Source organism: Apteryx mantelli, chromosome 18, assembly GCF_036417845.1.
Source record: "Apteryx mantelli isolate bAptMan1 chromosome 18, bAptMan1.hap1, whole genome shotgun sequence".
Classification (NCBI taxonomy): domain Eukaryota; kingdom Metazoa; phylum Chordata; class Aves; order Apterygiformes; family Apterygidae; genus Apteryx; species Apteryx mantelli.
In genome coordinates this window covers 6,871,939-6,898,047 of record NC_089995.1, presented here as the reverse complement: position 1 = coordinate 6,898,047, position 26,109 = coordinate 6,871,939, and the positions used below count along the sequence as shown (strand labels likewise).

At 45.5% G+C, this 26,109-nt stretch overlaps 1 protein-coding gene across 3 annotated transcripts in view; it reads right to left on the bottom strand.

Annotated features, from left to right (window-relative positions):
• Positions 1–26,109, bottom strand: part of LOC106488315 (uncharacterized) — a 242,407-nt gene that overhangs the window by 69,048 nt on the left and 147,250 nt on the right. Inside the window, exon 17 of one of the 3 annotated variants that reach the window (XM_067308029.1) lies at positions 14,753–15,226. The exons of 1 other annotated variant lie outside the window; for it this stretch is intronic. The gene's annotated coding sequence lies outside the window, so the exon portion shown is untranslated. Of the gene's footprint in view, positions 1–14,752; positions 15,227–15,350; positions 15,389–26,109 lie in introns of those variants that run through there. One more of the 3 variants, XM_067308032.1, reaches the window with a different exon arrangement.

Genomic DNA, 26,109 nt, shown 5'->3' with positions numbered 1-26,109 from the left:
TCAGCAAATATTATAATTTTTGGACAAGAAAACAAAAATATAGAGCTTAACTTCAAATGGTTAGTGTTTAACCAGTTGCAAGCTAATAGTTGCATACCACTTATCTCTGCAATGATATTACCTGTATCCATCAAGAATTTTGCGATGTATTTTATTTGAAAATTCTAGGCAAAATATAGACACAATATAGCAGTCATATTGCTGAAAATATCAGATTAAAATCGTGCTCAGCCCAGAACTTTTTCTTAGCTCTATCTTCTATGTATTGATTTTATTGCTTTTATAAATACAAATAGTGCTGTATATCCCTCAGAAAAGCTAACGAACAAACACATTTCAGTAGGAGAGCAACAGGTAAATAACATGAGTCTTTTTCCTCAGGGGATGTAATAAATGCCTTGAGAATGTCCCTATGACTGTTAGAGTTGACGTGGAAAGTTAGAAGCTTATTTTTGGGGGTATAATTATAAACCTTTGGCAAATGAAATAATTTGAAGAGGAAATGGATCCCTATTTACAGACTAGAGCAAGTTCACTCCTCAGTGCATACACCTAATTCCTATTCACTTTCTTAAAGACTAAGTGCGAATGCTCGTGCGGCTCCTGCGTATCCTTTGCTATCGCCACTGACATTTGTGTGTCCGCTCCCGCCGCGAGCAGAGTAGCCCCTGTTTACAGGACGAATAAACAGCCTCCTGCATCATGCACGCCGGAGCATGCACACTTAAGTTTCATTCAAATACAGTATAGAGGTGAATTTAGCCATTTATTCGGAGACTTGTACTGGAGACGCGTCTGCAAATCTAGCTCTGGCAAACTATGATTTGCAGTTTGGTATTGTGTCCCCTGCCAAAGAATTTGTGCATGGGAAGAGCATTAGAGGTCCGGTGGGAGCCGCGGTGGTTCTTCCCCTGCATCGCTGTTGCTAAACAAGCAGGTTGCAGCCTGAGTTAATGCATGAAAATGCGCGTCGCGGGGCAGCACCACGCCAGCAACCCCAAGCGAGAGGCAGACGCGCGAGCCCCGATGCAAGGCGTCGCGCTTGCTTGGGCCGGCGCTGGGCTCGCCGAGCGGCTCGGCTGCTCGACGGCTGCCACGTTTCACCTACGCCACGGCTGCGTGTTAGCGGTGCCTGAGGAGCTTCCCGTCTGCACTGGAAAGCGCTTTGGGATAACTCTGGATGACAGCTATTATTACTATATTTAATTTTTGAAACTCCACTGGAAAAGTTAAGCACTTAAAGAAATCCCTGCACTTACTACGTTCAGCTTTTTCCCTCCTAAGAAATAACTGGAGAGTTTGTGCTTTTAATTATTATCATTCTCCCTTGAAATTATAGGCAAAGCACTCAGTGACATTCGAAACATAAATTACTGGCCTGCAGCCTTGTGCTACTGTTTCTCTATCTCTCTGCCAGGGCTGCAAATCAATTTTCTGCATTTCTTTTGGATTTTCTGAACAAAATTGTGGAAAATAGCTGTTGGCACATGGCATTTTTCCACAATGGTTAGAACTATTGAATGGTGCTGTAATAGGCTGCCTTGGAGAAGCCAGCCCCATTAAAATGCCAGCCTCAGATGGATCAGAACATGCTCTCAATCAGAATTTCATAATTTTTCCACAGCAAGAGCAAAATAGTTTTCCTTGCTTTTGCCTGCAGTCCTGTAGCTTTGTAAAAAAGTAAAATAAAATAAAAATTAATTTTACTACTCTTCTTTTTCTCATCTTGTTTTTCCCTTGTCTTTGGGGGGGGGGTTGTTTCTTGGGTGGTTTTTGTTTTTTTTTTTTTTGGCTTGAGTTCCAGCTATGGGTTTTCTGGAAGATTTTTTTTTAGTTCCCATTGCTTTATTCCGTTCTTGTCCAGGTTGTTCCTTTATTAAGGGACCTAGAAATTCACCTTTTTAGACTGATGATTATTCAGCCAGTAAAATGCTTTTCCCTCAAAACTGTCTCTGATGTGCTCTTAGGTGATCCTGGCCTTACAGGGACATCACTTTCAGACTGAAAGCTGCTTTAAAGCTTTACACCCTTTAAACTGGCTACCTTAAGTATTTAAACTCACAGACCTTAAGTATTTAAACTCACAGAGCACTGGTCAGGACTGAGGCATTCTACACCTTCAAATTTAGCTGATTTCTTTGGTTTTGGAATCAAAGCTAAAGGATATTGCCCTAGGGAGAGTTGAGTTGCACCAGAATCATGGGCTAAGAAGTGGCTTCTCACCACACTGAGGTCCAGTAAGAAAAGAAGGTAAGAAATAAGAGGAGCCTTTCAGCCTGCACAGCAGACTTTCTTAGCTTTGTAGTGGAGTGTGTAGGTAAGATTTGGGATGAGTTTCTGGAAGGGCAAAAAAGCATGGATCTATGCAAGACAGCAGGTTGCATGAGAACTGAGAGCCCAAAGAACGACCACAGTCAGTTCCCGGATTTCTTGCAGAATTTTTGCTGATCCTGTCGGTCTGGTCAAATTCTAGAGTCAGTTAAAGGAAAAAAAGGACAGTATTATGAACCTACTTAGGGCAAAGTTGCTTCAGTACCATATGAAGAAACCTTAAAGAAACAAGGTCACATCTCAGCTTCTTATCCCTAGAAACTGGTTCTTCCAAAACCCCTAGAGAGAGTCAGCTTCTGGGTTTATGATTATATGTTTCATTGCAAGGCAGTGATGTAATGTCGTACGTGATAAAACGAGGGAGCCGAGCTTGCGCTCAGAGTGGTGGAAGTTTACTAGTTTAATCCAGGTTTGGGTACTTCAGATATATCCAGCCATAATTTCAGGAAGACGTATTTGAGGTTGGAATATCTTGCCGTTGGCTGATCCAGTCTGACGCCTGTTTTGCCAGCGCAGGAGGAACTGCTGCAATACCGTTGTAAAACAATCATTTCAAAAGGGAAAACCATGTTAACCTCTGGGTGTTTCAGCTAGTGCAGAGTAATGAATTGCTATCTTCATTAACAGAAACAATGCCAAAGAGGCTAAACGAGTCAGAACAGGCAGAGATGCAAGCCGGTAGCCTTTAATGAGCCGAACAGGAGCTGGTTGGTAATGTGAGGTTATTGATAATCCCAGGGTTTATATAACAGCGTGATTCTAGGTCAGGGAGCAAAAAACACACTTTTATATACACACGCTCAGCTCTGTGCACTGTAAGATGACACACTCTTCTGAACAGCTGGCTTTAGCCTGGCTTAAGCATATGCACTTGGGGAAGATGACATTTTTCAGAGGGGTAAGTCCTCCTGTCTGCTTTTGCAGCTCAATGTGTAGGGCAGATGTTGATTTTCTTTTCAGTTACCATTTTGCTGAGGATCACTTGGGATACCGTAACACTTGATCAGCTTAATTCATCCCAACAAACTCCCATTTAAAGATCTTTTTTTGAGAAACACTGCTAACATCTTTTTTGCAGCTTGAGGAACAGTCTCTTGTTTTGCTAATTCCCACATGTGCACTGGGGAATCTGACTCCCGGCAAGGAACCGGATCTGGAGGTAGGAGAACCACACAGGGTAAAATAACCATCGACTCTCAGGTCTCATTTCTGCTGTCTTGCTACTGGTGGGCTTGTGTTGCTAAGGAGGGTGATGTTCTTTACCAGCAAGGAAATGCTAATGTACAAAATGGTTATATCATCACAAAGAAGCTTTTTAATAGTACAGTTAATTTTCTTTTTCACTTAATAGCCTATTCAGTAGCATTATAACTCCACTGAAGGACAATTACATTACTTAAGCAATGTCAGGAAACCAGTACTAAAGTGATGCTGGTTGCAAGTCTAGGTCTTAACCTGGTTTTGTTAGCCCAATATCAGTCATTTTGGAGAAGGTAGTTTTCACAGGCCCTCACGTCTTTGCACAGATTGTTAGCACCGCTGGTGAGACACTTCCAGTACTGACTGATTGGCTTTTTCTGGATCTATAAAAGTCAAATTATGATATTTATTAAACTAAACTCAAATCATTCCAATTCTGAACTCACTAACTGGCTGTGGCTTAACCAGCGAATCATTAAATTCCCAGGCTTAATTTTCCTGTGTCTCCATATGGACAAGCCTATTGAATAAAATAACGGAAGCTAAAAGACCATCCTGAAGAGCTTCAAAAGGGACAATTCCTGAGCCCACAAGTGACACCTTAATCCATATTCATATGAAGTTGGAGGCCTATTTATTCTCTGAATTGTTTGGCTTTTTTTAATGTTAATTTATTCAATTTTTTTCCCAGGTGGCAAAAAAAAAACAACAAAAGATGAAGAGGAAGGTGGTAACAGAGGTCACCGTGACACCAAGTCTCGGACTTGTTGCCCTCCCATTAGAGGCAGAGTTCAGTGTTCATTGACTGCCATTAGAGAACTACTGTTGCCGACAACTTTCCGAGTTTTAATAGAGCTGCTGCTTGTGGGGTCTGCTAGCAGGTTTGTAGAAATGGATGTTTGGATCATGACTGTTCGCATCTAAGAAAGCAGCAGCTGAAAAGCACATGCTAGGAATATCAAAGGTTAGAACCAAATCCTGGCCTCTGTCGTTGCCACTCGCTGTGGACGCAAAGTGGAACTGAGGAAGAAAAACACTTAACAGCTACAGAGGACCCCGAGAGGGGTTTCAGAAGGGCGGACGGTGGTGCCTGAGCATGCTGCAGGTGCTGAACTGCTTAGAGACCGCGCGCCACTGTTAGCGTGCGCAGGTGTCTCCGGCTGCAGAGCCGCGGTGCCGGTTCCAGCACGCACGAGCAGAGCACAAAGAGGAGCCCTGCAACAGCCCCCAGCACGGCAGAGCTTTGCAGTTCCTCCGTGCGCGTTGCTAATGCACTCCCCGAAACTGTGCATTCTCTTGAACTGCTTTCCAAAAGTCAGCTGCAGCGCAGGTGGAGAAAGGGGCAGGGTGTCGCAACCGGAGGATTCTGCCCCCTTCCCTTGTACTCCTAATCTGGGCTGGTGTGGCTGTGAAGTGGTTCCTGGAAAGCACAGGACTGAGCCAAAAATGCAGCTGAACTGGTGTCCTGTTGCATTGGCAAGAGCAGTGATTGCATGTCATCAAACTCCCAGAGTTCACAGCACTGAGAATAGCAGGAATTTTCCCTTTTCTTGAACAAAATGATATATTCCTCCCTCAGCTACGGAAAAGAAACAATGGGGAAAGAAGATCAGGTTTGCCAAGAGCAGTGCATCCCTTTCATTTCAGTGTTCTCCCTGACACGTAAAAAATGCACAATAATTACAGAAAAGAACCAACACACACTTCACAGTTTGGAAATAAAGTCAAAATATTTCTGACAAAACATTTTTTCCACCAGAAAGAGCTAAAAATCTGTTTCACTGAAAACAAAAATGAATCAATGACAGTTATTTTGGAAAGATTATTCAGGTTAAAGCAGCAAAAAAAGATGCCAGGGGATGTCTGCCTCAAAATCTAGAGTTCAGGAGTCCTTCTGAGTTTTTCCCAGTATCTGGGAGTGCCTGGGTTCATTTCCAAGTGCCATGAAGAGTCCTGGCTGGGTGAGGGTTGGTACCACAGGCATTTGAATGGGGCAAAGAATAAATTACAATTGGAGAAGAAACTATGTGAGGCCCAAAAGGCACTTTCCATGGAGTCCTTCAAACCTGGAGAAAGCCCTGTTGCCCCAATTTGAATTTTCCTATTCCCTCTGCAGCATGAATGCACTACTCACGTGTTCGCTGTGTCTCATTTAGTTGCACAAAAGTGAGTGGGTGAAATAGTTTAGATGAAAGAGAGTGTGTGGCAAGAGATCAAGAAAATAATTACTGCTGTGATCCACTGTCAGAGCTAAAAATCTCAATTAAGGGAGAGGATGAGCAGGAAAAGCTGTTGGAAGGAAAGGAAAGAGATGTATATATGTGCACACACACAGACTCATTCACCCCTGCTCTTTCTTGTGTTTTCAAGGAATACTGTTGAAATAAGTCCAATAAGGCCCTTGGCTACAATCCCCTCCCCACTCTGGAGTTAGACTGGTTTCTCAGAAACCTAAAAAATTGTCTCAGATCTTGTTTAGCACAAAGGTTTTATAGCACCTCTCCTGATGATCATTTACATTTAAGCAGGGAATAGGATGAATGAACTTTATACAAATCTATGGAGACTTCAGAACTGCAAAAATCTTCCCTTTTTAAAACAACAGACTTGAACGCAGCAAAACCTTTTTGCTTGAGGATGCTACATTTATGGGACGTGGCTGAGGAGGAAACTTTCATGGTCTGGGACAGGGCTTCCAGACCCCTGCTCTGAGCCAGCTGGCGAGCACTACCTTTCCTAAGGTACAACAGGCTCTTGGTGTGATTTCTAATGACAACTGTTGTCTTCTCATAAGCATTAAAACTACAAGGTCTGATGGGGAGATGGGGATGCAGAGCACACCCAGGGTACTTCTGCCAGTGCAGGGGTTCAACGGGCACGGAAAGCAACAAGCAATAAAACAGCTTCACAATCCAGCTTGGTAAAAAAAGCAAGCCTGGTATCATATAGATTAGCTCATGAATGTATACACCGTAGGGACTGAGTTTACTATGAGTCAGCAAACCCTGCATGGATGGGTGTGAACTAAGGTTTTAGAATTGCTTCACACAAAGTATGTAAACTGTATTTAAACTGTTGGTTTATCCGTTAATGCAATGACATGTAAATCTGTCACTCGCACAGGTTTGCTTAGTCTTCTTGGCTGAGAAGAGCCATTCATTTTGCTGGGGAGATCACATATGCCCTTAAACTGTGCTTTTGTAACATTGACACATTGCAGATGTGCGTGCCGTACCAGGGGAATTGCATCGCTTCCCCTTAGCTTCTGCTTTGCAAATAAATACCCATTTCACTTGTTGTGTAGTGACACCTCCTGTGCGCTCCCCGTGTCTATGCGCGCCGGGCAGCCCAGCCGCGCCAGGGCCGGGCACAAGGCGCAGACGTGGCAGGGAGCCCCCGTGGCTTCCTGGGACCGCAGCTGCCACCGGACCTACGCGATAGCACCTGCGCTCACACACGCTGTTTCTGGGCAGTCGTCGATGTGGTGAGGATGATGCCGCACAAAGTGAATATTTTGAGAACAGGCAATGTGAAGTTGTGTGTTTGCCCTGTCGTTTCCCCACACAAGATGCATGGAGAGGATTTTGCATGCAAATAAATACATGTGCATTTTTTTCCCCTGTACAGAGAACCTAGGCTTCCGAGGTATCTACAGTGTGCTTTGATGCTGCCAAGCCATGTGGTCATTACCACTTGATGGACCGTGCAAGCTGTGAGTGCCAGTCCTTCTCCTAAAGAGCCTCAAGGAAGCATACCTATTAAAAAAAAAAAAAATCCAAGGTGCAGTTAAATATGGATTGTGAGTGTCTTCCATTTCTGAGTGTGGAAACCTCCTTGATCTCAAAACTCTGGAAAACACAAGCTTAATCCAAATTTTCAAAGGCCTGTACCTGTGCAAAGGTACACCAGTGCTGGTGTCAGCGTGAAAACTACTGCTGCAGGAATGCAGCTTTATACACATATATATAAAAATACAGCTTTGAGACAACTGAAGGGAATTTGTTCCTGGATAAAGGGGACATTACAAAAGCTGTAACTCATGTCACCCACACATCTAGCTGGTGCAAGTTTTTTGCAATGCCTACCTCAGCTTTAGTGTACTTTGTATTCATTGCTTCTGTGCCATTAAAGGCCTCACTTCACGACCACAGTGGTTACAGCAAAAATGTCAAAGGCACAGTAAAAAACACAGTGTTGCAAGCTCACTAAGTAGGTTCAGTCAGTTTTTCTCCTGGGAAACTCCTGCCCGTACAAGGATATTGCATCTGGCGAGGTTGTGGTGATATACATGTGGGTGGTGATATACATGTGGGTGGTTCAAGGTGTGGAACGATGTCACCGTTCCAGTTAGAACATGCCGATCACGATGTCGTATCAAAGAAAACCGCTTGCAAAATGACTGTCAGATGAAGCCCGTGCAAGGGAACATAATGGTTTGTATGTAAAGGTAGCATTTGCATATCCATGTGCAGCCTGCAATCCCGTACTTGTCTGCACAAAGGCAGGGAGAGGACACTCACATGACAATACAGTCTCATTCGGGAACAACCCAACCGGAGGAAAAAAGCATGGAGCCTCTGCTCCAACTTACATCCACCTCTGAGACTGCCAGCAAGGATCCCCAGTGCTCACTGTGTTTATGGTGCAGGCCAGAAGACTACCAGATTTGACACCATCCAGCTGGCCTCAGGAGCACAGTCAGATGGAAATGGCTGGAGTGTCCTACAAGTCTAGCTCTGATTTATGGTGGCACACATTATTATTATTATTAATATTATTACTGACACTAAAGAAATAGGATACCTCTAGTTTTTAGCAAAGTTGTCACCTAAAAGGAACCTCCTTCACCCTCACTATAACGTGGGTTGTTGGTACAAATGCCGGCATGTGGTAACTTTATTGTGTGGCAACTGTGAGCAGAAATGTTTACCTGCATAATATGCCATGTGTCACTAATCTCCATGCAGTCTGTAAAACAAGCATCTGGGATGAGAACTTTGCCTTTTCTTTCTTGTCTGTCTCTGCTGGATGAGAAGCTTGAAGCTACGAGGAGTTTGGAGGTCCTCTGTGCAGCCACAAAGGTGGTGCAGGAGCTGGAGAAAGACAGGTGTTGCTGTGCCGGCCAGGAGCACCCTCCCAAGCCCTGGGACGACGTGCGTGCCGGGAGGAGAGCTGTATGTCAGGTTGCGAGCCCATAGCACAGTATCTGGGCATTCGAAGCAGCTAAAGTATAGATTTATCGGAAGTGTTGGAACAGCTTTTGCATCTCCCGGTTCCTCTCAGAGCAGTGGATTTCACCTTTTTTGATCTGTGGATTCCCCTAGGAATTTTCCAGAGAAGCTCCTGACCATGAACTGCTTTTCTTAGTTGTTTTGGGTGGACCTCTTAGAAATAGGCCTAGGATCCAGAGAGGTTCACAGATCCCTTATGGCCTTAGAGATGTGGTAGGAAGCCTCATCCTTACATTCCCAGGGATGCAGTCTGACTGACTCCAGCTGAGGATCTGGCGCTGCTAACTTTTATTCAAAAGGTAACCATGCAATATTATACGGGCAGAGGCAATAATTAGTAAACCATCACATCATTCTGATTGTCTTAATAAGCCTAAACCTGTGAGATGCTGACCAAATTTATTTCCCAGTCACATCCATGGGAATCAGAAACTGTCTGCAACTCTCAGCACTTGGCAGTGCCAGGACCTTCCAACATTAGGACACAGGACTAGGGCTTTCTCTCTTTCAACATCCCCAAATCAGATGTGCCCCCCCCAAAAAAAAATTTCCAGGTACTAAAGAGGTTTAAAACTCTGGGTCTGGGACATGAGTCATGGAGCTCAGAGCAGGGTCAGGACTGAAATTTCTCTCACACTCAGGAGCATTCTGGCTGGATCTCATCAGGCCTGAAAATCCATTACTTTACCCTTGCGTGCAAATAAGCACTGCAATAGTTTCAGTCACCGCTAACACAGCTATTACTTGAATAAAATGGTTCATTTGTTTTAAAGACCTAAACCAACACTCAATCCATATATTTTAAAAACACAACAACCAAAAGACATGTTACATGGCATGAAATCTGCTTTTGGGAGGTCTCTGCTCCGGTGGTTTCTGATGTCACCAGAACTCTTTGGTTGAATTATTCCTTTATAAATCACAACGGCACCGTTCATTGTTCTCTTTCCCTCCGCCTGTGCAGGCAGCTCTGTCTGCTGCTTGCTGGAGCAGGTGACAGAGTGAACCTGTGCACCCAAACGCTGATGGCACGGCTGGAAGGCCACTTATCCCGGGACAAAATGACCACAGAAATATGAACAATGCTTTAAGTTCCCTAATCGCTAAATCATATGTTTCTAGCATGTGAGTATACATGACAAGCATCTTCGAGGTTGGGGGGGAGTGCGAAATCAGCAGGCTCAGAGCAATTTTAATGAAGGTTCATTTGAGGTAAGGCAGTAAGCTAAAGGCCACATGTTGCTTTTACTGCAGTTTTCCCCCTTTGCTTGCCATACGGAGCCAAGAGCTCCCTTAGAGCCCTTCGTGCCTACACACACACGCTCGCTGCACATACACACAACAAGAATGAGAGGCTTCCCTGCTGAATGCATTTAATATTCTGTCTGTGCTGGCATGCTCTTGTCTTGCTTCATAAAACCTGTTGAAAGCCAGTCAATTCATTAATCTTTTGCCAAGAGATGTTAAATGCCAAACAGGGAAAGATGATAATGACTTGACAGTTCGTAAGAAAGGGCCTGATCCTACAAGGTGCTGGGAATGAAAGCCAGGGAGAAGAGGAGGGCGCTCGGCGCTTTGCAGGATTGAGCCTTTGCACATTCGCTGCTCTCTCCCTGCCCCGGCTGGAGTCGCACTTTGAAGCAGGGCAGCCGCGAGCGCTTGGCAAAGCCCGGACCATGGCACTGCCGCTGCCGGCTCCTTGGGGAGGTCTCTGCAGCCCGGCGGGGCGACGCTGCCCGACCCAGCCCGGCAGAGCCTGCAATCAGGGATTGCTGTTTCAAACCGCACAAAGGAGAAACAGGGACAGTTTGGGCTTTTGCCAGTGGCGAGGCAGCTTTTTGCCTCCTTTCCTGCACTCACTGACAGATAAAGCCCTGGCAGTGGAAACTCCAAACTGTTGGAAAAGAAATGAGCAATCACCTGGGTTGCTTAGGCCAGCTTTAAACTGCATTATCATCAGTGCCTGGGCTGCTGGCACGGCTCGGGGCTTGGGTCAGCAGCGAGCGTGCCAGCGGCGCCGGAGCCTGCTGCCCAGCGCAGGGCTCTGCGGGACCGGCAGCTCCTGCCAGGGAGCCCTCCTCGCTCCGAGCCCTGCAGCCCGTGTCCGCACTGGGGAGCGAGGGAGGAGGAAGCAACTCCGTCAGCCTCGGGCATTCAGTAGCATGAGTCAGGCTGCGGAAAGGCAAGGAGTTTCGCTTCAAGCTTATGGGTTTAAAAAATAATAGTTGCCGAAGCCTCTTGATTTGTCTTTTTGGGCTTGAGATTTTAGGGCTCAGGTTTTTTGAGCTTTTTTCCGTGTAATGCTGGAGGTTAGAAATGTTTAAAGAAACAAGGGCGAAAAGAGTTCTTTACATGGTTGCATGACTCAAGGAGCTGGAGCTTTAGTAGTAAAACTCAGCTTATCACCAGACTTACATTCAGCTAGTCTGAGTGTAGATCACTGAAGGTCAACCACAGCTGCCAAAAGGTACTGCTGGATCCACGGCAGTTAACAACGTTGAAGCGATCCACTAAAAATCAAGTGCACTCAGCCTCTTTGGCATACAGGAGAAGTGGATCAATACTGAATTAGAGGTGGATAAACTACATTTAACTATATTTAACAATACCACTGATAGCACTTACACTCATTAGGTATCAATTATCCCTCGGTTTCAACAGCAGCTTGCCTCCATCTCATATCTGCAGCGTTTGATTGCTCCAGCCAGAATGTGTGGCAGAGCTGATGGTATTCAGTATTCAGCTGATGAAATCAGAGTCTAATTTCAGGTGGAAACTTTTTCCCTGAGTCATGCATCAGTCCTAGACTCCTCAAAATGAAGCCAAGCTGATGTTTACCATTGCTTCTGATTTAGAGAACCCTTCCCAGTGTAATACTTTAGGCACCGTCTCTGGTTTGAAGGTGTAAGAAAAAACTTGCTAGGAAAACCAGTCTGGTGGTTTTCAGTTGCCACCTGTTGCTGATAGGCCTCACAATGAAATTTTTAGTTTTCAGCAGCGGGGACCGTGAACAGATACCTTGCACACTTTTGCAAAATGGTTCCCTTTATCATATGTAGTGTACCAGGCACCACGTGGCCTGCATTTCTGGGTCATGTTGAGATTGCCAGTCTCTTCATTGCAAACAGACCTGGTCTCTGCTGTTTGCACTTGCCTCTTTACACTGATTGAGTATTTTTAATTGGATGCACTTTCTCTCCTCACTGAAGGCTGTACGTTTTAGCTAGCAGACACCCACTGCTCTTTGCATTCATGATTCACACAGGTTATCTGCAGAGAGAGTTTTGCAAGCTGATGACTTGTCGCTGTTTGTGGTTTTCCATAAAACAGATCAATTCTGATGACAGGAGAGGACCACCTAGATTTCAAAGAGTGTCTAGGTATTAACAGAACCGCCCTCCAGGGCATTGTCATCAGCTCTTCCCACCATTGGCGCGTTCAGTGGAGGCATGGCAAGGTGCAGGTGACGGTTTTGCTGAAGCTCATGGCCTACTCCGACGGTCTCTGCAGCTCTGTGCAGCACATGAAAGCTCGGAGTGGACGCCTAGAGCAGCCAGTCCTCATTAAATCTGCAATCTGTCTAAGCCCTAATAAGGTGCATACTGACAGTGGACAACAGCAGCCAGATTTGGGAGCTACGTAGTGCAGCGGTGCTGTCTGTGCACGTTGCGCTGAGGCTAGAGCTACAACAGTTGCTCTGCAAATGGCAGAAAGGGGGATTATACCTCGGGGGAGCCCAACCGCCCTCCCATGTTGCCCTCCCTGAATGAGCTGCTGGACAAAACTGCCCTCTGCCTGCTGCTGCACCATTTGCAAGCAGGCTCACCAGGCTGGTGTTGAGAGGGTAATAGGTGTTTTGGAGCAAGCCTCTCACTTCTGGAGGGCTTCACTCCTTGGGCATCCTTTGACAGTCTTTCCAAAGGCTGGGGAAAGGCAAAGAGAGCAACCTGAGCATCTCAGTGAAGGGAGGGGAGAAGACCAGGGTCTATCTTGTTCTGGCCCTGCCTGCTCCCACCATTAGAAGCAGGAAAAGAGCCAGCATTCAGGCATTTAGCAATCACGGTGCTTCTCAAAACCAATTTGTTTCACAGCAGATAAATCAGGAGACAGGGACTGGGGAAGTGTCCAAATCACCCACAGACAGGCTGTCTCCTTAGTTTGAACATGAAGAGCCAGCTCTTCCTCGCAAGGATACCCAGCCGGACCAGATCTCTTCCAGCTGCTTCCCTTGTGAGGAAGGGCTCTCCTGCCCGGTCAGTACTTGGGTCTGCACGCGGAGGCTTTGCTGCCACGAGCAGGCAGTTGTGGTGGAGCCCAGCACTAGGAAAGGTAGAAATAGTCTTAGAGTGTAGAGGACAAACAGATTTTTTGCTGTTCTTTCACATTTTCACCCGACCTGTGGGCAAAGCTGGAGCCCGCTCCCTCACCCCGGAGGTTGGCCTGACCACCCAGGACGTTCAGCTGGTGCCCTTGTGCAAGGCAGCGTTTCCCCATTCCCCCGTGCGAGTATTTCCCCACAACTAAACGCATTAAGGCAACAAAAGATGAAGGATTCCCCTTGCCAGCTCTGCGTGGAGACGGTGTCGGTGTCTTTGCTCGGGATTATTCGGGAACACCTCCCCAGCTGGCAAGCAGGCGCAGGGAGGGTGGCTCTGGGGGATGCGCTGGACCGCTGCCACGCGGGATGTACCACCACGGAGAAGTCCGGGTTTCCTGGATACACCCTGTCTTGAAGCTATCTGCAGCTCCGGAGCGTTCATATCAGCCTATCCCCGAGTGCTCTGCGCGGAGCCTCGGCCAGGCCTCTTTCTGGCAGACTCGTTTATCTGGGTGTTACATTGCTTTAGGCCAAGGCTTAGTTTCTGTTGTACTTGTGCCAGTGTACACAACTCTGGCAGCTCTCGGCGCATGGGAGGAGTGTCATTTTATCCCAAGTCTCCCTCTGGAATTGATAACTGTTTAACAGGGAGAGGATGGGGAGATGGGAGGGGTCCCAGGAAGGGGGGGGATGTACCCAGAGAGCACGGAAAAAAAAAAAAAAAAGGCTGGACAGGGAATATATGAATAATAAACTGAGGTGCTTTAAATTTTTATTTTTATGATTTGGTGGTGGTAGTGGTGGTTAGCTCTAGACTAGGATTAATGAATCCCCTGCAGCTATTCTGCTTTGACTAGATCTGGCAAGATTATATGAGAGAGAAAGGGGTGGGGGGATGGAGGAAGAAAAAGCGCCGCTTATCAGCATGCTTATACAGATAGGAGCTAAAAGGTGTAACCTGACGAGACATCTTTCATTTCAGACAATGCAAGCCCTGCATAGTCCCTCTGGGTCTCTTAAACAGAGATATAATAAGCTCTTTGGAGCCTCCCAAAAGTACATTGCGCTATGGAAAGTGTTAGGAGCTAATTATGCAGCAGGCTGAAGGAGCCAAAGCACTGGGCTGAAACCGAGAATAAGTTTTGCACCCAAAGCAGCTCTGGAAAGCAGAGCTTTGCACAGCAGGATGTAAAATTAGACCCAGATTGCTCTTCTTACCATGCAATGTGCTTGCACATACGCAGTGCAACGCAGATGCTTTTTAGCTCGTGCAGTCTCATAAGGACATAGGTCTCGGGACATTTTTCACTGGTCTTCGGTGCAACAGAGGCACACCATCTGTGCAATTGGCAGACAAACTGCGACAGGATAATTTGCAAAACTTTGTGTGGAAAAACATGACCTCTTTCAGAAAGAGCCCTGTGCCCTGCAATGAAACTCCCCCGCCTTGGCTGACTGGGACCCAGGAATTTGGCAGAGCACTTTTGGATGCATGGTGCAATTTTCTGTCATGACCATATCAGCAAAGCACAGGGTGCAAACTGGAGGACTAATTTTTTTTAATGTTAGGTTTTGGTGACGGCAAGGAAACACAGCGGAAATTTGGGGAAACCTACAGACTCTTCTGCACCCAGTTTATGTCTGTTCACAGTTCACTGCTACCTGCCAAACAATTAAAAACAACAACCTGTTTTATTAGCTGTCACATCCCATAAAATACTTCAAAGCCCTTCATCAGCAGCTGCCACACTGTCAATAATAGCTCTCCGGATTAAAAAGAAACGTTCACAATGTTAGTTCAATGTCTGGCTCTCCGAGGTTTATCTCTAGTGCCCATCACAGCAGTATTCAAGTGCTGAATGCCAGGTTAACAACATTACAGTTAAGGATGTGAAAGAGTCTTTATATAGATCCTGACTTTCAACCTGCCCTGAGTTTGAGAAATACGGAGCTTACAGGCGAATTGTTCCAGGCCGGGCTGCCGTCCTGCGGGAAGCTGCGCGTGCGCTGAGCTCCGGGCAGGCGAGCGCTCGCCTTGACTTCAATGGGAGTTAATCAGGCTCGAGCTCAGTGGGACACCTCTCACCGCTCGGAGCCGGGGCAGCCGGGGCAAGGCAGCGAAACGCTTTCCCTCACTTTGTGTCATCTAGGAAAAGAAGGGGTGGGGGAGAGATGTGATGTCATTGCACAAAAGACACCAGTGGTCAGAGGCCAGGAGCCGGAGAAGATATTTAGGTGCGTAGCACTAACCTAAATGAGTGGACGCAGGCATTGACGTATCTCTGTGGATCTCAGTGACGAGGTACGGCTGAAAAATAATCTCTGCATAGTAAGTACTAGATTTGGCTCTGCTCAGTCCTGTAACACTTTAGGATCTAACCACTCATTTTGTGAAGATTTCATGGGAAAGATATGTCCAGGATACTTGGATGCTGTCGCTGCCCTTGCTCATAGCAATACTGGCACCGTGCTCACAAACTCCGCAGACGTCTGAGACGGCTGTCGCTGCAAAGCCCTGGCCGTCCCTGTCCTGCTAGCAACGCTGCACACCAGCAACTGCGAAATGTTAAAGCCTCCAACCTGCAACAGACTGACTCCTTCAGCACAATGCTGAATCTGCCGAGACTGCCCAATCCTACCTCCTTCTACCTCCCGCAGGAGCAGGGAGACTTCCCCCAAACTTTCCTCTCTAAAATGTGCTTTGCAGAGTTTTAAACAGCAGCATTCACCTATGTTTGGGAAGGTGGTGCCCAAGACTGAACAGAAAGCATGTAAAATTGAAATTAGTTGTTTTCAAAACACAGAGATTTACAAGCTAGGTTTTTTAGAACTCCAAATGGAAGCAACTGTGTAATGAAAACCTGGGGAAGACATTTTGTGCTTTTTTATATAAAACAAAGAAGTTGAACTCCTTTTTTAAATGCAAAGCCAAATGTAATCTAAAATATAAATATTTTCTACCTGCTGCACACCACACAGCCACAGAGTGATGAACCCTGCCCCACAGAGCTCACAGTTTAAATAGACCAAAGAGAGATGAAATAACACGTCTGAGATATAGCGTTAGCTGAGTGGCCAAACTGGTGAATGGGACCCAGGTGTTTGACTCCCGAACTACTGGCCTCTTCATTCAAGTCATCTCTACTGACATGTTCTTCACTCTTCTATCTGGCCATATATTTCAAAAGGGAAGATTACATTCACTACTGCTGTTTTATTCCAGGGGTACTGTCTGTCTGGCAAAAGAAAATCTCTGATTAAAGTATCACTTGGGAACAAACAAAGCAAAAGCAGGAGGAAAACACATATCAAGATCCTGTTAAACATCTCCCAAACCCCAAGAGCTGACAATTTGTATCTAATCACGACATCTCTGATCTCACAAGGTTGCAATCACTCCCATGAGCAATGAACAGGGGCTCTGGCAGCAAACATTTTTCAGTGTGAAAATTTGTTGATTTGGTTGAAATGATCTCAGTTTCATATATTTGTTTTCAGACATATTTCAAGCATTAGTACAGCATGGTTGTCTAGTGCGGGGGAAATCTGTAGGCCAAATTATGCTCCGTGCTGCTGGCACACTGCTTGCACTGTTTTCAAAGATAGCAGCATGAGCATAACCAAAAGCAGAATTTAGAACTAATGGTAGACCTGAACACTGCATTGCTTTTGTTCTAGATGGGGGTTTTTGTCCAGGTTTTAGATGAGATTCCTGGCAGTTATCCTAATTGCAATGTGATGTTTGACCCTATCTTTCCCCTAAGAATCAGAGCTTACTCTCCGTGAATGACGGTTGCTTGGTTGCATCGTGCCATGGATCTGTGTCCTTCTACAACAGCTACTAGGCCACAGAAACTAACTGTCACACCAAAAATGCCAGGACATGTTTGGCACAGCAGTGAGCAGGTGCCTTTGTGGCTTCGTTGTTTTCCAAAACCCCGTATTTAACTGCAGGTACAGCCCATGCATCTGAGCCCCTAACCGGCCTCAGGGTGGCATAGGACGGGGTATACATTGCTTTAATAGCAGGAGGGAAGGTGGAATGACACTGTTTTCCTCTCTGTAGCAGGAGGACCACTTTTAATAAGAGCATAATTTTCTGCCGGTGTCCCTTCATGTGCTTGCAATTGCATGCAACTACTCACAGGCCGGAAAAGAGCCACAATAACTGGCTGTGGTGAGAAAAGAGAGATGAAAACAAAAGAAATTCCTTCTACGGGATGGTTCTTCAGAAAAAAAGAAACAGCTTTTGCTGTGTAAAAGCCAATGTCAAACTCCTGCCGTGGCAGATTCTTTGGTGTAACTTGACTGATCCTAGAGGAGCATATGCAGTATCAGCCCTCTAGTCCTACAGGCAGTTTCAAAGAAACCCAAAGAGAATTTCAAGGGGATGTGAATTTTTTTTCCCTCTGGAAATCCCAGCTTGTATGCTATATTTTCTGTCACATGATGCTCAGCCTCGGCATTTCTATTTAAAAGAAAAAGCAGTGGGAATAGCACAGCTAAACCTTGGACAACTCTTTGAACCTCTAGGCCCTCGGTGATCTTAGCAGGTGAGCTGAGATAAATCGAGCTGCTCCAACAGGCGTGGGGCACTCGCTCTTTAAGAAGCGCACTGGACCGCTCGAGCAGGAGAGGCGGGTGGCAGAAAGTACGCTTTGATATAACGATATAACGCCCCCTCTCAAACCTCAGGGAGTCCCGTCTCCTAATATTATTCTTTCTTCATTTTCAATTCAAACCAAAAGTGAAAACAGAAAGAAAATAACTCTCTTTTCTTTTCTTGCCTGCTTTTCCCCCCCTCTCCCCTCCTGCTGCTGCGTTGGAAACGGGAGGGGAAGCGAAAAGGGGCTAGAGCCACTTAGATCGGTTTCATGCACAGGAGAAATAAGACAGGAATTATTTTTCTTGTTAGCCTTTTTGTAAGAAGACAGACAACCCTTTCAGCCCAAATACAATATTGTAATTGCTCATATTCAGCTGACAGAGGTTCCCAGATGAGCTCCACTGAGGCGTCATTTACTAATCTGTCATGTTCTATAGCACCCGGCACAGAGCGCTGTAAAAGTGTCTTCTTCTCTTTAAGTTATTTATATAGTTGGCTGAAAGCGCTTTGCTTGTACAAACTAGAAACTATTAGATTAGACCAGTGGAGACAGCCAGAGGCAATCTTTTTAACAAAGTGAGTGGGATTCAAAGTAGGGTTGGAAAGCAAATATTATTTCACTGGAAGTCTATTAGAGGTAGTTCCCTGGATAACAAATAAGTGCTTTGTTAGCTTAGCTTGAAGAAATGCACTGGTCAGGTTGGCAGCAGCTGGGTCTAATGGCAAACTGTCTGATAGCAGATGATAATTCCGTGATCAGTGCAATGCATAAGCCAATTTTGCTTTCCCCTCCTCCATACCCCTCCACATCCCTGCGTTTACTTATTTAAAGTGCATGTCAGAACTTAGCAGCTGGGGATAACTCCGTTTGTTTTAAAACTTCTCATCATAACACACATGTACACACATAAAAAGGAAAAGTATGTAAATCCAGCCTATCAGAAAGCAAATATTATTCTCCCTGGGGAAGGCTAAAAGGTTGTCTGTATCAGAGTGTTTCAATAAAAGTGGGATTTGGGACTAAACCAAGTTTTAGATATAGAGCTCATCATGACAAACAGAACCTCAGCATCCCTAAGTGTTAGATAAGATTAAAGTGTATTCATAGAAATATGCAAAACAAGTCATAGTCACTATTATTTGCCAGTATTAGCAGCTATAGCTTTCATTCAGCTCCTGAGGCAGCTGCTTTCAGTGATGGATAAAGTGATTTTTGCTTTGCTACAGGACAAAATGTATCTGTGCTGTAAATCCATATGGGGATGATTTCTAAAAGTAGAAACATGTCTATGTAACACCTTTGGATCTATTTCTTTCAATGAGAGGTGCTCCATCCATGTAAGAGGTTGTTTTTATTTATTATTAATAACCACTTGCCTGTTAGATGGAAATCCCCTGTTTGGAGCTTCCAGTCTGAGGGATTAAAAATCAAAAATTATACAGTTTCCTCTGTAGCAAGGTGGATAAAAGTTAGTCAAACCACGGGATGCACAAAACGCTAATGGGTTGATGTGAATTTTTGCAAAGCAAGGGCCTGGGTGTTTCTGACAATGGTCTGGAGGACCGGAGACACCAGAAGGCTTCCCAAAAGGCCATTACTCAACCCCAGCCCTTGTACTCACATGCAAGACTGGCTCCAGGCTTCACGCAGCAGGAATGCTGGGCTACCCAGAGGAGTCGGAGAAACCATGGCCCTGTGTCCTGCTCCATCGCAACCAGAAGAACCGGATTTCCCCGCGGGAAATGCGTGCTGCAGCCTGTCACGGGCGATGGCAGGGGCATGTCTACCCCACAGAGCTGCTTGAGCAACTGGGCCTGGCAGCGAGCACTGCACTCTGCCCCTTCCCTAAGGAGAAAGGTAGTGCCAACCAGAGCTGTGCCTGGTCTTTATCCAACAATTACGTTTCCAGCTTCTGGCCACCCCATCCATCGCCAGCAGGAATGCGTCCTTCTCCCTGTGGCCCCTTCGTGCCCAACAGCCTTTGCCACCCCGCGGGATGCAGTCGCTAATGCACAGCCAGCCCTCGCCTGCTCTGCAGCTCGTCCCTGGCCCCCCATTCCTGACGCCTGGGATGGAGGACACTGATCCGTGCTGGAAACCTGTACGCTGCCAACTTTGCAGGAAGAGAGCAGGTAAGGTGGGCTTGTTGGACAGACAAAGTTTCGAGTGCACGCGGGCAAGCTGTTGAACAGATAAAGCTACTCTATTCAGCTGGTATTAAAAAGCTAGCTGGAAAATGCGCTTTTACCGACACCCTCCAATGCCTCACTACGACTATTTACCCAATCGCCAAATCTTGAGCGTGTTGATAATTAGCTGGACCCTGTCCCAGGACGACCGACGCTTACTCAGAGGAGAAAGTGCAGAACTTGCCGGGCCAGCTCCCACTCCAGCATCGTTACACACGTTTTCTGGAGCATCATTTTACTTTCTAGCCTTGCTTTAAACCTTCGAGGAAGTTTGCCCTTTTGCCCTCCTTCCTCTCCATACTCCAAAGCCAGAGGAAAAAATTACAGAAGGCAACTTTCAAAGAGGATGCTTGCTTTTTTTTCTTTCTGGGGAAGGGGCAATAGAAAGAAAGAGAGAAAGGAGAGAGAGAGAGAGAGAGAGGTTTTGCAGAGACACAGTGTAGTGGGAAATCCAGTCCAGAGTTACCTGCGAGTTGTGCAGGTGAAAACCAGCATCCACTCATTAATACTCCTAAACGACTTGAAAAGCTAGGGATTCCCAGGGACACACCTGGGCTTTACATTGCCAAAGGAGTGGGAAGAAACAAGGTCCCCTCCCAAGCCCAAATCTCTCCTACGCCGTGGTATGGCCCCAATTGCTCTGTCTGCCAGCGATCCTAAGCGTGCATGCCTTCCCCTCGCGCTGCGCCTCTAATTGCGCTGCTCCCTGTAATGACGGGTTTGCCTTTCTGTTGCTGGAAGGAGGCAGCTCAACGGCAGCTCCCTTTGATCTTCCCTCTGCGCTCTTCCCGCAGGGCCATATTTTCCTGAGGGAGAAGGGGGTGAGGGAGCAGCCGTGTCACCGACTCCCTTTGGAACAAGCCAGACGAGTCTTTTATCTGCAGGGAGGTTTCACTCTATTTAGGAGGATTAAGGCTCCTGTTTGACTAGAAGCCCTTGCCTGCTGATAAAAATGCACTTCAGTAGCTTAGCGCACCTGGCTCAATGCACAGTAAGTAGCTTCTTAACCAGGCAGTGTGTTAAAAGCATCCGACACCATCCTGTGGGTGTTGGCAAACCAACAGCAACTGGAACCAACAGGATGCTGGGGGAGCATGGGACGCATTCATGGAAGTCCCCCTTCTTCTTCCTTCCCTAGTAATGAAGAGTTATTTCATTCTCCACAAAGAGTCAAATTCAACCTGTCTCTTCCATGAGGAGGTGACAATTATGGAGATTTTCTTTGCAGGGGATGCAATAGCAGGGCTGGAATGGAGAATGTGTTCTTAGATTTGTCCGCAGTGACAAGGAGTCACCGTCTGTGATCAGGTTTTTGCAATCACTCTTGCTTTGATTTTGGCTCCTTTACAGGCTATCAGCGGATCTGCTACACAGGAAAAGCTTCCGATCATCCCAGGGACATAGAAAGAAAAAAATGCCCAGGGGACTAATATGTATCCTGAAAAGCTGAATATCTGCTGGGCCAAACCTCAGCTGGTAGAAATAGTTGTATTTCTATTGCTTGCAATAGGCGTGGGCAGATTTAGGCTGGTGGGATTTACTCCCCCACTTGCGTTTTTCAGTTCTGAGTGCGGCAGAGGTTTCCTATCTCTGACAGTGCATCAGGGGCTCGAGCCCCAAACCGCTGGGCGCAGCGATCCAGCGGGGCACTTCAAACCCGCGTGAGCAGGCTGCTGGGTGAAGCACGTGCGGCGAGGGCAGCAGAGCTGTGCCCACCTCGCCACCAGCTCAGCCCGGGCTGGGACATACGGTGCCCTCCCCCTGGGTCTCACGGAGGAAATAAGAGGGGAAAGCAGCTCCCCGGCTTTCAGCACGGGCAAGCTGAATGAAGACAGGGCACTGCCCTCGTGCTTAAAGTAAGAGGCCTGCTTAAGCAACTTGCTGATGTACGGACTTACGTGGGAAGTGGATTCCTGTTTTTTGTTTCTTCTCTGTTTTCTGGTTGTCTTTCCCTTTCTTTCCATGTAACTCACTCATTCCAGGAACTGGGTGTGTGTTTGGGGGAGTAGGAGGAGGGATGAAATAGTGAAATAGTTTGCTTTAACTAGTGTTCGCATTTCATTGACAGCAGCTTACTGTGGGGATTCAAAGGCATTTGTCTTGGCTGGCAAAGGAAATTTTGTCATGCTGATGTGTTCTTTTTTCTCTTCAGCTAGTTTGGTTTTGTTTCTTTATCAGCAGCTCCTCCCCTTCCTAAGGCTGCCATACTCTCTTCATATCAGTCTCAGGCAGGCTGTAATGAGCCTAATGCAGCTCTGATCTATACGGTCCAGCAGCCAATTCTGATGATATATTGCGATCTTTATTGCCCTGTTATTCCCGTTCTCTCAAGTGCTTCTCCAGATCGATAGTGAAATTCCTTTACTTTAGTGGCTGTAAGTCGGCATGCCGCTCACTCACCAGCTGCTTGATGAGCAGAACCGCCACAGGTTGGGTTTACGGATCCTCTACATGCAAAGGACATGCCACACAGATCCGTGCTGCAAAACTCTAGGCAAGAAACGAGACTGGAGTCTCCTAACAGGAGAAATCCTGTTAATGTCACGAAGCCCTCACTCATTAATTGTGGTGGGAACTAGTTCTCCCAAATTCTAACTCTGTAAGCCTCAAATCGATTCCAGCCATTGCTTAGCTCCACCACCAGCTGCACCACTTTGTCCGTATTCATGGTATAGTCCCATTCCCTGCTTTCTGTTCTTCCTCTGCAGCTCCTGGGCTTCTCTAAACCTCTTCCCAAGCTTGAAAAACACCTGTGATGGGATTTCTTTCTTTATCATCCTAGGTTCTCAGAGGAGAGGGCAATTCCTGAAATGAACTTCCTCAGCCCTCGGCAGATTTGACATTGCAAGGGTGGTAGTGGAGGGAGAAGACAAGAGACCAACCCAAGCACCACAGAAGAGAAGGAATGCGGAGCATTGCTCTTCCCTCACTTCCAATCCCCGTCAAAATATCTTCTAGGCTCCTGAGGGGATCCTTTCCCTGAAAAATTTAGTGAAATAGATTCTCAGTTATCCACTGAGAAACTTTCAGCAGAAAATTTATACTGTAACCCCCAACAGCTACAGCCATTACTATATTATATCGAATGGATTGAGCAGCTAACTAAATTAGTGGGATCACAGCTATCTACAAGAACTAGGTCCATGGGTCACTAACTGTTCTGGAAAAACAGCTGGGCCATGAGGTTTTTCTGGAGATTTTGTCATAAGGACTGGCATTTGCTAAATCTTAGCACTGGCTATGTGTTGTTTATCCTTTGAAGATGTATTTCTATTCTGAAAACTCTTTTGGCCAGGATTTCCAGAAAAGAAAAATGTCATTCCAGAAGCCAGGGAAGACAGTAACTGCTCAAGAAAGAGATGGCAAAAGAGGTTTGGACAGCCCAGGATGTCAAAGGAGGCACTTTGTTACTAATAATGTAAAATACTCCACTTCAAAAGAAGAAAATGTGGGCACAGATACAAAACTAAAGCAAGGAATATAACTGCTCAGCCAGAAATGCAAGTAAGGAAGCAAGAGCTATAGAGACTGGTCCCAATATAATCCCCAGGATAAAGAGCCTTATGAATAATACTAAAGTAATTTTCTCTTTATGTTCTAAATCCACGCTGCTTGTATGACATGGGGTACCAGGAGGACCAGGCCTGAGAGTTTATTGGAAGAAATGCAGAAAAGACCAATGAACTGGAAAAACAGTCCCCTATAGGAACAAATCTAAGTGCCAGCATATACGAGAGACCGCAGTAGATTGAATGACGTTGTGTGTGTTGGGAGAGCTTCAATTACTTAATTAAGGAAACGATGATACCGAGAGCGGTTTGAAGAGAAAAGCTCTCTCATTTGGATTCATTTCACTTTATATCTTTTTGGTGAAAGATGGAAATAAAAAGGGAAGCAGACATGAAATTTAATAATGTTATTGCTAGAAACTAAAATGGAAAAAATACTGGGAATGAATTAAAGCTGAGACATAAAATGCTAAAAAAGGAGAGAGAAAAATGGTCAGGCAGAACCTAAATAATTCATTTATTCCCAGCACTGGAAGAGTATTAAAAAACAAGGTACAGTGATTACAGCAGGCGACTGGGAGTTGGGACTCTTAAATTTTATTTCTTTTCTTAACATATGTCATTCTGTAAGCCAGTCTCTCCATGCTCCAGTGTACCCAGTACTTCCCTGCATGACAGTGATGCAGTCAGACTTAATTTGCTGATGCCCTGTAGGTGTAAATTGTTATGAATTGGCAGAAATCACTTGAGATTTAAGGATGAAGTTATCCTTCCATTAGGAGATTGGCTACCAAAACAAACTCTCCATTGAACTCCCCCAAAGAAAATCCAGCTCCCACTGAAATTTCACATTTCATATCTCACTCCATGTAGAATTTTCCCTTATGAAGTGATACTTCTAATTGAATATCTGCCTTCAGCTCCCTGGCATGAGTTGCTTCTGGGTAAGCAGTATGAATTGGCTCTCTCTTGTTCATAAAGTTGGATCAAAGCTTCAGTTAAGTCTATTATTATTATCCTTTCCCTTGCAGGCCTCAATATTATCTCACATCCAAAGACTGTCGGCAATCACAGATGTGCTGATGAGACAGGCTGTCTATTTTGCCCTTCCAAATTGGCCAGTCGCTGATTCCTGACACTCGAGCAGGAGGAGGATTAGGCCTTTGACGCTTAGCCGGGCAACTCTGACACCTGCCAGTAGGGGCTGACAGTGGTCTGCACACACAGTCACTACAGCTGTAGGAAGTGTCCCACGTCCCAGTACATTATTACGTCCAGGTGAGTCTGGATACTTGCATACCTTTAAAATATTGCATTTGCCATCCCTCTATGAATTGCTTTCTTACGCACATTTCTGGAAGAGGCTAGTGAATTTTCCAAGCATTTTCACCCATTGCAGGTTTAATTCTTAAGTGAGGTTTCCTTTTTGTGCAAAAGAGCACTCAGCTCCATGTCCAGGTCGGCCCAGCTAGATGTGCAAGTGCAGTATTTCAAAGCAAATATTCCAGACTGTATATACATATGGACATTCATAGTACTGACTTTGCTCCCGTACATCAGAGAAGCCATAAGAAAAATTGGTTGTCCATGCTGGCAGAGAATTATTTACCATAAATGATTCCACATTCTGATAGATAGAAGTGGTCTGTGGCTCATATGTTTTGCCAGGCTCAGTTGCTGCATCTGGATTTGAATTGCTAAAATCAGTGCAAATGTTATTGTTGAAAGCCACAGACCATGGTTTATGTCAACGATAGAGAAACCTCAGAAAGTCTGGACATTTCCAGTCAGCAGCCAAAAGTTTGGATGCTCCTCCAGCTTTATCCAAACAATTGAAATGTCACTAGTCTGAAAAATTCAACTAGTAACATCAGGAGAACAAGTGGTTTCACGGGATTTCTGAAATTTCTGGTCTCAGTTTGATGACAGAAATGTTGCAAGAGTGTCTTCTTGCTTGATATGTCTTCATTACATCCCTTATTTACTTTTGTGAATATTATCATGCTATCTTAGACTTTCTTGTTGCTAATGAGGCTACATTGTGGCAGGTTCTACCCAGTCTTACAAAAATGGCCCTTCTCAAAAAAAAAAAAACTTCCAATCTAAGTGAATAAGACATCTTAAAATGCAGGGATGAAGTAACATTGCTCAGTTTTACAGGGAGATGACAGAACTTGCCTAAGATTATGAGTAAAATTCATGACAGTCAGGGATTGAAGCAGATCTGAGCTGCAAGCCAATACGTTATTGATAAAGCTCTTCATTTTCTCTTTCTGCCAGCAAAGTATGTCCAATAATCCAGAAGCATGAGTACAGATGCTGAGAGCCAGCAACTAGAAGAAATAATTGCCTGAGAGATTTTTAAATTTCAGGACAAATCCCATTTAAATTTTGAACAGTGGTTAAGGTCATTTCCAATCTTGTATGAACGGAGTTGACTATTCCTGTTTTAGAATAGCAAACCTCAGCAAAGCGCTGCTAATTAACCAATTTGTTAACAACTGCTCTGTTGGAATGAGGCTGGGGCAATTGTGTTCATAGGGAAAGAGGGGGGTTCACAGTAAATTTCACTGAACATTTCAGTGTGGTCTGATAAATGGTTTCTGAAGGATTTTTCTGAAGTAGCTGGGACTCTGAGGAGAGAAAACATTTCTCAGCCCAGATGCTGTGAGCCAAAGTACCCTACCTGCAACACCAGATGTCTAAGCAGAAAGATAAAGGGGA